This window comes from Hordeum vulgare, chromosome 2H (assembly GCF_904849725.1).
Source record: "Hordeum vulgare subsp. vulgare chromosome 2H, MorexV3_pseudomolecules_assembly, whole genome shotgun sequence".
Lineage (NCBI taxonomy): Eukaryota > Viridiplantae > Streptophyta > Magnoliopsida > Poales > Poaceae > Hordeum > Hordeum vulgare.
This window is the reverse complement of record NC_058519.1, coordinates 248,481,414-248,493,782: the sequence shown is the minus strand read 5'-3', so window position 1 is coordinate 248,493,782 and position 12,369 is coordinate 248,481,414. Positions and strand designations below refer to the sequence as shown.

The window sequence follows — 12,369 nt, the reverse complement described above, 5'->3', positions numbered from 1 at the left end:
TTTTTGAAATCCGCGTACGACCAACCTTGTGTCGTTGCATAGTCCATTAGCAGGGTCGATGTTCCTGAGTAGTATGGTTGGACAATTTTTTTTGAGCTTCAACATATGTGGAGGCAATCCATTTGGGGTGAGAGTTTTAGGAACTCTGGTGGATAGTAGTTATGTGGGTCGTCTTCTACTGAATCGAAGCTGTGGTATACCATCTCCTCCCCTAGAAGCGATCAATCATTTTTAGGTTGATTCTGTCTACGGAATCGTTCCTTGTGGATAAAATTGCTCTTGACGTGATGTACGTTGGATCTTTTAGGGAAGCATTGTTCGTTTGGTAGACACTGTCGATGAGCCTATCCAAGCTATTGTCATCCGTCTTTTTTGCACACATATACTTGTAGGCAGTAGTATTTCACCATCTTCATTTGTCTTATCGGTTCCGTTTCCAATGCGTAGTAAGTATTCTGCGAACCACTTGTCGTTTTGAGCCCTCATGTTGCGCACAAGCTTCAATTGACGCATTGAATTCCAAAGTTGGGACCTTCGTAGTGATGCATCTACTATATGTGCTCTTGTTCCCTTTCGGACAACAGGCAACACTTGCCTAAAATCCCCTCCAAATACGATTGTTTTTCCACCGAACGGAAGTTCTGGTCTGTCCATTATGTCCTGCATGCTTTTGTCCAGGGCCTCCACCGTTTGCCTCTTGGTCATAGATGCTTCATCCCAGATTATTAGCGATGCCGCTTTAAGTAGCTTGGCTGTCCCACTCTGTTTTGTGAATCCACAAATATCCCCATCGTCTATTTTGAGTGGAATCTTGAACCTTGAGTGTGCGGTCCTCCCTCCGGGCATTATTGAAGCAGCAACTCCGGAAGTGGCTGTCGGCACAGCAATATTGCCTTGCCCGCGTATTGTGGACAAGAGCACCCTGTAAAGAAATGTTTTCCCCGTGCCTCCAGGTCCATCAACAAAGAATATACCTCCTCTTTGGTGGTGAATTGCTGCTAGGATTTCGTCGTAGGCCTCCCTCTGGTCGTTGTTTAGGTTCTTATGCAAAGATGTGTCCTCATGGTCCACCTCGATGGAGGTCTCCTCCATGATCTCCCTTGGTATGTCATTTTTCGTCTCGTGCTGTTGGTCTATCTCCGGAAGAGGAAACGATTATATGTCTTTTCCCATTGAGTGCAACATGTCTCTGATGTTTTTCAAAACCATTTGTTCGACGGTGTGTTTGCATTTGCAATTTCCAGTATAGTCCTATGACATTGCCTCGAGGTGTTTGTTCCAGAGGCTACGTACGTCGTTGGGCTCGCAAAAAACCAAGATTGTTGCGAATAGCCTTCGTAGCGATGATTGCATTTGAAACAATTCTGCTTCTGTCATGCAGTCATCCAATGTGCTATGTGCCTCAATGAGACCTCTTTTTTCTGCTGCTTCTCTAAAGGTTGGCATTACTTGTCCATTTACTGTTCGTAGGTCTTCGAAGCTTGTGGCGCCTGTCACGTGGTTTAGGAGGACTCGAAGATAGTATTGTTCTCCTTCAGTCGGGTGTGTCGATACTATCCTGCTGACCTGGAACACAGTGACTCGCTTCCTCTGTTTCCAAAACTTTCCTTGACTTTTCCAAGTATAATGTTCTGTAAACTCTCTATATAGTATGCCTCGTGCTTTCTCATATAAGCTGTTTGCTTCAAAGTATGCAGTCAACATTGATCTTTCTGTGCCTTCACGGTCGATAACATTATGTATTTTTTCCATCCTATGATATGAAACCATGTGCATGTTTGGGAGATGTAGCTGAAGTTGCAGGACTGGTGGGTGCATTTTGCTTAGTTCGAAGCCATATATTCTCCACAATGCTTCAGGAGGTGTCACCCACTGCGCGTCTCTGTATTGCTTAATCTCGTCGATTTCGACTTCGTTTGTATTGTCAGTTATAGATACAGAAGCTCGGTCATGACCCTTGAAGAGGTACTTAACGGCTTTAATGCTTGAGCATATCTCAACATTTATGTGACAGTTGAACATCCTTAAAAGATAGGGATTGTAAGGAACCACCCACCTATTAACTAGTGTGCATTTTTGGACCATTTCAGACCTCCCGTCATTTCGTCTCCTATATATTGGGTAGGAGTCCTTGCCTTGAATTGTGGTTTCATTGAATGGCCTTCGATAATTGTTCTTGCATGATGGACGATTTTTTGTGCATGGACAAAGTTTATTCAATGCACCACAAGGACCATGCATCATATGTTTGATCACCATTTTGTATAACTATCGGTACTTGTGCTTGTTAGGGAGCTCGGCGGAGATGATTATGTCATACTGCTCCGGACATGTGTATTTGTATTTTCCAATCATGATGAGCAAAAAGTGAGCATGCGGTAATCCCCTCTTTTGGAATTCTGCTACATATGTATATGCTTGAACTTTTACAAGAATTGACTTTTCAAATAGTTGCTTCTTCATTTCTTGTAATTTTGCCCTAAAAACACGAACGACAATGTCTGGACGATCTTGTGGTGTTTGTCCATTCTCTAGTTCACTTGTGATCTCCTCCCAGTTGGGATTGCAGGTCATTGTTAGGAATACATCCAGCTTTCCATATTTTCTAACCAATGCCATATCATCTAGATACCGACGAAGTTTGTCTCGTGGCCCTCCAATAAATGATGAAGCTAGAATTCTCTGTTTTCCGACTGCATCTGCATTGTGTTGTCCAGCTTTAATGCTGTATAGAAGGCCTTGGTATAGACCTGCCCTTATTTTCTTTTGATTATGCCAGATGTAATCAAGTCTGGAGCTTTCAATCTTGATATATGTGTCTACAACAAACTGCTGAAAAAGCCATCCACCGTGTAAAATTGGGTTGAATATGCCTGGTCGTGTATGAAATTTATAGCAGTAGTATTCTCTCATGGTTACCCACAGGCCACTGATTGAGTGTGTGCAAACATTGCAATATAAAAAGTTAGTTGCGTAGGTAGTAGTGTATGAGAATTGAATTTTGAATATAATAGTATATGAATTTCTTACCTGGATCATCATCATTACTGATATTATCAGCACCAATATCTTCGTCTCGTGTTTCCCTCTTTGGGATTTTCCTATGCCAACCCAGTTCAGCTCTTGGAAAGAATAAAGGGTACGATAATGGATCATAGCCCCCGTAATATGATCGAATGTGCTCTTTTTCGTTATTGTTCCCATGTAATATTACATTTCTGTCATAAGTATCTTTTCTTTCATTTCCTTCAATTCAGACTGCAGCTACCTCCGAATTGATTGACTCATTGTATGTTCTTTGGTCCAATCTCTGGTCAAGGTTTAAGACAAGTCTGTAGTCCTCAAGGTTTTCGCCTTGTCCCAAACTCCTAAACTGTTGAGAGTACGGGTTATCGCGTAGGATGTCTGTTATTATTCCAATCATATGCTTGTCTTGCTCGTACATTTCGTCACGACAACAGCGGTATCGATGCTCTAAGCTTGGATCATCATCGTAGAAGTATAGTTGTAGATGCTCTGGATCCGAGCGACTATTACCAAATGAATGTATGTTGTGATATATTTGACCATGTGCTCGAAAGGTGTAAATACCAGCCGTTCGCATGTCAGTCGTGTCTTTGTCAAGTTGACAATATAGAGTTGTAAATGAGAAGTGCCCATTAAAAAATCTTATATTTTGCCGAAAATGCCTTGCATCAGAGTCATTGCTTGTCCAAAGTATCATTAGTCCAGGTGGTGTATTGGGATTGGCTAGTCTTATTTGTCCTTTTCTACAGCATAAACCCTTAGTTTCACACTTGAATTTGGTTGCATTGCAGAATCTGCAATCTTCTTCTTTTTCGAGAACGTTTGTGCTTGTTGGTATGTTGTTGTAGACGAAATCATATGGATCAGGATTGAGAGTTTCCTCATCTTCTATGATTTCAATTTCCACTTCTCCATCCCACTCTAGGTTGATATGCAACATATAAAATTTAGTAAGTACTATTGTAATTGTGCAAATTTATAGTAATAATTGTGTAAAGTATACCTTTGCCGGTGAACACGTATTCATCTTCATCCGTGTCTTCTTCAACTCCATCATTACCTCTGTTGTAATTTTTGATTATATATTTTGTTTGTATTGCCTAATAACATATATGTAATTGATAACATTACCGAGATCGTCGTTGTAGATTGATTTTACTGCGACATCTATTTCCATATTACTTGCTTCTTGCTCATATATGATTCCATCATCACCTATTTAATAATTTATCATCATCTATTAAATGTTATTATTTAAAAATATTTATATGTAATTTAAAAACTTATAGTGATCATCATTGCATAATGACTGTATTCGTGCTTCCACATCTTTGATTGTTGCAAGCATGGTGGAGGAGGGTATGTTTGGCCATAAAGCCACTTCTGTTCGTGCATCTGTTTCTCTTATGCTTGGAAACATTGGGGAGGGAATGTCTATCCAGAATAGATGGTTAGTTGTATAGACATATTTGTATTTACTTGGAATGTGAGTATTAATTTGGTATTATTACCATAAATCATGACTTGTGGCTTCTCTAGAGTTTGGTTGTTTTCATTGCAGTTCTCCGTCATTGAAGCATCTTCTTTTGATGATATGGAAATAGTTTGTTTCCGTCTTTTTGTGAATTCTTCGTTACGACGTTGTAGTAACGCTTGCCTTTTTCCTGCTGCCACATGATCCCTGTATTTAGAAGTAAATGTAGAAGTGCTGACGTCCTGTTCAGTTGCGACATATTCAGGATTCTCCATTGCTATTGAGTGTGTAGATGGTGTGTTCTGTTTCATTTTACGGTGAGCTACTATTTGTTTCATTCTTGCTTCCTTCTTTTCTGGTTTCATATTTTCATATCTTTGTTTTTCTTGTGCGCTTTTTGCTGCCTTCTGTTCTGCTGTCTTTCTTGAATCTTTCTTTTGTTGATAGGCTTCACGGCGTTTTTTGAGTTTCTGCTGTCTTTCTTCATTGGTCATTCGTTGATACCGCTCTCTTTCTCTTTTTCTTCTTTTTTCCTTAGCATCCATGATTTTAGGTTATGGCCCAAATGTTTTCCTGCATGAGAGAAAGAAATATTTGTAATGCCATACATGGACTGAAAAACAATATGAAGTATTGAATATAAGTGTCTACAATTTCAATGATTGCAAAGCACGGAGCATTGAGTCTATGGGAAAGACAATCTTTCCTGCAAAAGTAAGGCCATTTGAAAGTAGTGTATTTCATTTTCAAGAACACAATGATTTGATCTATCATGCCAACAACCATATCCAAGTACACAAACTTGAAGAATTTCTTAGACTCATACACAACTCCAGCTATAGATACTTGCTTTGTTCTCTATAATTCCTATACATTTTAAGTGGATGAGCTGCACATATATCCATTAGGAAATGATGAAGGTGATGCTATTTAAAATGATGTTTCAAAATATACATTTGTAGTAAATAACAGGGTGCCATCAACGTTTCTATTATGTTTCAGGAGAAGTTTGGATCTTTTTGGACAGTCATTGCAGCCATCTTTCTGAATGAGTATGAAAACAACACTATGAGGTAATGCACGCATGAGGGTGCCTCTTCAAAATATCCAAACATATGGGCTACTCAAGGCTATATATTATTTTTCAATCTAAGGCACGTGAAACATTACTGTCATTATTTTACATACCAATATCATTGCTTTCTCCAATTTCAATTGATTTGATTTCTTGATCCATCTTTGTATAGGACAAAGAGGAGATAAAAGGACTATTGGAAAGCTTAAAGCCAGTCCCCCAAAACCACTCCGGCTCGAGAAAGAAGAAAATATTTGGCATGATCTGTCCGATCTATTAGAGGTAATTTGGTATTTTACTGTGCACACAATATATCTTCATATAAAATAATATAGAGGCTTGTTCTCTGAGGCATATCAAGTATGTTTCTGATGGAGAAGAACGAAGCAATTATTCTCTTCTATTCAAACAGTTGCAAGCAAGATTCTGAAATGACACTTTGCAGTGAAGCTACACATTTGTTCTTCCTCGTGTTTATGTATGTTTGTCTTCCTTTCTTTCGTACGTCAAAAATCCTTTGTCCGTCAGGTGTGGGACAAGGGGATCAAACTTTTAACCTAGGCTCTGCTACAAGCAACAGCTACCACCGAGCAAGCGTCAGGTTGTGTGTCCAAGCTCTGATTCGTTTGTCTATTAAATAGCCCCCTTGCTTTCTTAAACCTTAACTGACCAATTTATATATGTCTTTCATTTGAAATCAATAAACCCCCTCGAGGTTCAGTAAGCAAAGTGTAGTGAGTCCTATTTGATTACAAATATCAGGAAAGAATTACCTGTTTATGGCGAAGCTGAACTAAGTTTTTTTTGTAATCTTTGCAGAATTTATGGGATATATTGGTGTATTAACTGCCAAATTTGAACGTGGGTAGGACCATGGTGTGCTAGCCCAAGAATACTGTGAATGGAGAGATGAACTTCTTGGATCCCTTTATGACCTTGCAAAGCAAATTATAGAAGCAAAAAAATCAGGTTTGGTCTAATTCTATGCCAATATTTTCTTAATGTTCTTCTTGCGCTTTTATAATTTGCAAGTTCATGATGTCTCTTTATTTCCTCGACAACAACCAAAACTAGCGAGCAAATAGATTGATTCCTAATGTTTGAACAATGCATGCCAAAGTTTATTTATTTCATGATTCTGTGTTGGTTCAGGATTCTGACATCATCTGTGATGGAGCTTTTGAGATAATCAGGATTTGTAGGCATGCCAATGAAATCTAATCCAAGGACTCATAGATATGCTACTGGAGGGATATATTGGTCTATTAACTGCCAAATTTGAACGTGGGTAGGACCATGGTGTGCTAGCCCGAGAATACGTGTTGTAAAGCTGGCTTGACGAAGGCAGGTACCACAGGGCGACGTGTGAAATTGAGATGTTGATTGAACCAAAGGCTTGGGATTGTGTAAGATAACAATCACCTGTATATAGTATTTGTAGAACCAACTGTGCCTGTTTCTAAGTAGGTTTTGGACTTCTGTAGGAATCTAAACAGGACTTGGAGTCGTTGTAAAATAATCTGATTCGTATACGGATACGTTTGACTGGCAAAGTGTTTGTAGCACCAACGGTGCCTGCTACTAAATACGTTTTGGACCTATGTAGGAATCTAAACAGGATTTGGACTCGTTTTTAAATACTAGCAAACATGCCCGTGCGTTGCTACGGCACGGAGGGGCAATGGTTGAAGAATGGGTGGTTTTTAGAGTAAGAGTATACATGATGTTTTTTTGACATTGTAGATTAGACCATCGATATATAGTGATAACACATACCTAACAAGTAAATTAACCATCGTACTAACGAGAAGAAAATCATACACGCGATATTTATGTTGAGTTATTGATATCACACAGTAAAAATGCCGTATACATTTCCTAGCATCCAAGCATATACTCCCCCGTTTCAAAATAAGTGACTCAAAAGTGACTCAATTTTGCACTAAAGTAGTGTAAAATTGAGTCATTTTTGAGTCACTTATTTTGAGACGGAGAGAGAATGTTTTTATCGTGTGTGTCCTGAATTTTATAGTCGGTATGAATACGTCAAAAACCCGAACAAATGTAAATCCAACTTTAAGAAAAAGAATAAAATGATATGCACGGGGAGACTACGTCAACCGATATGATGGGTAAAGGAGCCCTCACGCGTATCCTTTTTTCTTTATCTTTAATCTTTAATCTAATCTAATCGTATTCGGTGGTTGCTTCTAGCCCGCTCGTACGTTCGTTGCAAGACAACTTTTATCCCCTCGTGACCGCTCACTGTCACTTCAGCCTTATCTTCTCAGCGGGTCTTCATCCATCCTCATTGTTTTTTCTTTTTCTCTTGGCCATGAGCCCCATCTCGATCCAGATCAGATTGAGGCCACCATCGAGCGAGATTGCCTCTCCAGCAGGCCCACCTTTCTCCTCCTTCCTCTCTTACATATCAGTTTTTTCTTTTTCTCTTAGCCATGAGCACGAGCATGCAGTGAGCGGGGCAGCCTCGGGGTGAGCGCAGCGGCGCGACGTTGCAGCCTGGCATGCGGGTGGGCAGTGTCGGTCCTCCACGCACGCCGGCGGTCACCTCCAGGCACGGAGAGCTGCTGCCGTAGGGCAAGGTGGGGGCGTGGTGACCTGTTGTTGCAGGGAAAGGCCGGGGGCGGCGACAACTCCAGGGCGAGGCGGGGCCGATTGGGCGTGGCGAGGGCGGGAGCACGGGTGGGCAACTGGCGCTTTGGCGAGCGAGATTGAGCGCATAGGCCGGCGCGGTGGGGAGGAGGAGGAGCGAGCTTGACCGCCGACCTCGCTGCCCACCTCCGAATCCTCCCCAGCCCTTGTCGCGCCGCGCTGCAAGCTCCAGTCGTCGCCACCGTTCTACAAATCACAAGTTGAATAGATGAAAACATAAGGTCCTTTTTGTAAATCTGAAACGTTTTTTGACTTACTATTACTAAATCCTGTAGTGCGGATTGATTTCAAGAAACTATAAGGGGTTTTCTGTAAATATGCACGACGTACGGCAGAAGCATTATCTGCTTTATTATTAGAGATAGATAAATTGACTTGTATACGGACGACTACTAAGCACACGTGCCTGCTACTAAGTACTGCGTGCTACTAAGTACGATTTGGACCTATGTATAGGAATCTAAATAGGATTTGGACTCGTTTTTAAATATAAATTGACTTGTATACGGACGAATACCAAACTAAGCACACTTATGTACGTAGGCATGCGCATTAACACAGCTAAGGTCCACGACAGTGACAGTCTCCTTGCTTCCTAGAACCACACCGTCAAAAAAATCTACATGCAGGCTATGACTATAATATACTCCCTCCGTTCCTAAATATAAGTCTTTTAAAATATATTTCACTAGGAGTCTACATACGGAGCAAAATGAGTAAATCTACACTTTAAAATGCGTCTATATACATCCGTATGTAGTCCACTAATGAAACCTCTTTAAAGACTTATATTTAGAAACGGAGGGAGTAAATAAGAGCCATCTCTCGCTCGTTTCATGCACCGCTCCATCTCCCCAGAAATCGTACAATAACTTCTTCTCAAGCGTGCGCGCGGCAAAACGAACAGCCACGACTTCCCTACTTCGTCTTTCTCGTGCATGCATGGCGATGGCGGGCATTAGCGCGGCAGCGACCGGCAATGGCAAAGCCAAGGTGGTTATTCTGATGGGTGCCACGGCCACAGGTAAGTCGAAGCTGGCTGTCGACATCGCGCTGCGGTCCAACGGCGAGGTTGTCAACTCGGACAAGATCCAGGTCCACGACGGCCTCCCCGTGGTCACAAACAAGCCCACCGCCCGCGAGCAAGTCGGGGTGCCGCACCACATGATCGGCGGGGTGCACCCCAACGCTGACTACACTGCCGCGGACTTTCGGCGCGGCGCCACGCGTATTTCTTACCAGAAAGTACGTTTTTTTTAGAAGGTGTTTTTTGAAATAAAAAATCAAGATTTTTTTTAAAAGGGAAACATTTTTAGCGACCAGCAATGGCAAAGCCAAGGTGGTCATTCTGATGGGCTCCACGGCCACCGGTAAGTCGAAGCCGGCCGTCGACATCGCGTTGCGGTTCAACGGCGAGGTCGTCAACTCGGACAAGATCCAGGTCCACGACGGCCTCCACGTGGTCACCAACAAGGCCACCGCCCGCGAGCAAGTCGGGGTACACCCCGACGCTGACTACACTACCGCGGACTTCCGGCGCGACACCACACGTATTTCTTACCAAAAAGCACGGTTTTTTTAGAACGTGTTTTCTGAAATAAAAAATCAAGTTTTTTTTTAAAAGAGAAACATTTTTGTTGTGATAAATTACATTTTATTTGTAATTTTTTGCACTGTTTATTTTTGCTTATACATCTCTCACGCACTCAAGAGACAACAATTTGAAGCCCATATTTGTCGGGAAAAAAACTGAATCTCATATTTGTGGAAATAAAATAATAAGAGCACTGCAATTGCTAGTAAACAACATGATAATTTGAACCAATACATTGGACCACCGTCAAGCACAGAATACTGTTATAAAAAGTACATATCTAGATTTCGTTGTAAGCTAGGAACTGAAAGTCATTTACAACCAACTATATGTAATTCACCCAGCTTGTTTGTATCCAATGAATTATGAGAAGCCCTTTCATTTGCTAGTTATGTAAAACTACCACGAGAGATGCCATCCAAAGCTTCTTTTTTTAGAAATAGCATGCACGTCCTGTTTGAGCAAGTAGAAGTTAGTACGACCAAACAATCAATCTTGAAAAAAGAATTTGTTATTACAAAATATTCCAAATTGTTCTATTTTTACCTGATTTAAATTGAATTTTTCTGATACAACTGATGAATTCAAGTACACCGACAGGCATATTATCTTCACATTCATTGTCCTTGAATGTTAATAGTTGGCCCAAAATTAGTTTTCTGAGTTCATATCCATCCTGTGCAACCATTATTTTTGTAAACGAATGGCATCAAAATAAGATGTTTACTTATAATATTAAATGATCTATACGGTCACGATATTTACCTTTATAAATGGCAAATGTGGTCTTTCATCTTCCCATGTGGACATGAACAGGGGAACAATATAACCAGACAGTTCCCTTATATATAAGAATACATATGTTATTAATTTAAATTTAAATTCATTTTCAAAACAACAAATACTCACTATATAGTATTCATCTATTAAAAAATACCTGTTGTAAATTGGAATATCATCTAGGATTTTTTAATGCCATAGGAGAATATTCTCGTTCCATTTAGACCCAGGGCATGTTTTTGACATTGCTTTTGGTAAGTGTTCTGCAATCCATATAATTTTGTGCACATATTTTGCGAGTGGGTTGCATCTGTAAATGGGATTAATTGGAGCAGGGTCCAAAATATACACTGTTCTGGTATCTTTGTCCAATGTGAATAGAATGAAATCATTGTTGGATTGTACTGGAATATGAATCTGAAATAGGATACATTCATTATAGGTGTAATAATAAAAAATGTAATGTGAATAGAACAAAATAACCATTCGATTGTACTGGAATATTGATCTGAGATAGGATACATATATTAGATGTAATAAAAATGTATGGTCCAAAATATAAAGAAGTGTTCTCACCGATTTGCAGTTTGAAACATTATATTTGATACCACGCCAACTACAAACAAAATTTGCTAGTTGTTCCACATCTAACTTTTTACGAAAATCTGGGTGCCGTCCAAAATCAGTATTAATCTAGTATATAAAAATAATTGGTTAGAAAGGTGATTAATAAATTAAGAATATAGAAAAAAGGAAATAATGAATTTGATAACGTACCCAAAATTTCATATCAAGATAATGCTTCATTATCAACCGATTAGTTTCTTTTGCCGTTTGGATGTCATCAAACATAATCTTCCGTATGACCAAATTAAAGCAATCTCGGTCCATTGGTAAATCACCCTTTATCAGTCCTTGTAGTTTTTTGAGAGACAAGCTAATTGGATATGGCTTTGAACTTTGGACCCATACTTTCCTGATGATGATAGCAATTGAGAAAATATAAGATAATAAACCATTAAGAAAATAAGTTGTCATACAATTGCATTATTAATTTGAAATGACTTACTCTAAAATGTCGGTGTAATTGATTAACGTAATGAAGCTACAGAGTGCACATGTTAACTCATTCAAGCTCCTATTTGAAAGAATAGATATCAATGATCTGTATTTATTTTCAATAAATACTGTGATTTTCGGTTTTGATTCTTTTATATCATCTAGACTTTCCAATATCCGAATATCATCAGCATCTCCCTCGGTGTCATCATCACTTTGTTCAACGCTTGTAGTCATATCTGTAGTGTTTGTTTTCCAACATAATAGTATGTTGGCTAACTTATACCTAAAAGAAGTAATCATCTCCTGTGCAACACAAAAAAATATTAGTATATGTTAAAAAATAGCATAGTTTTTGTAAAATTAACATAGTTCTTATATTGAAGAATTCAAATATATACCTGTGTAATTGTGTAGGGTAGAGAACAACTCGTGAAATATTCCATAAATTTGACCATAAACAAACCACATGAAGAACTATCTTTTTGAATTGGCTTTTGTAATTATTCTGTGATCTTCCATTCAGTAAGATCAGCGTCTTTCCAATCATCACTTACCAAGTTATGACTTTTAAGGTGGTCCAAATGAAATTGTATTCCTCGTAGCTAAAAAAGAAATAGTGATCAGAAATGATACACATTAGCGAACAATGAATGTATGTCATTTACATATAGTAATTAAATTGGT

At 39.4% G+C, this 12,369-nt stretch overlaps 1 long non-coding RNA gene across 1 annotated transcript; it reads right to left on the bottom strand.

Moving 5' to 3' along the window:
- Positions 1 to 10,042: 10,042 nt before the first annotated feature.
- Positions 10,043 to 10,804, bottom strand: LOC123426002. Its single transcript, XR_006621980.1, has 4 exons — positions 10,781 to 10,804; positions 10,609 to 10,684; positions 10,390 to 10,519; positions 10,043 to 10,296 (listed from the first exon to the last, which is right to left on the bottom strand). It is a non-coding gene; the product is annotated as an uncharacterized LOC123426002 (long non-coding RNA).
- Between the last annotated feature and the right edge of the window lie 1,565 nt (positions 10,805 to 12,369).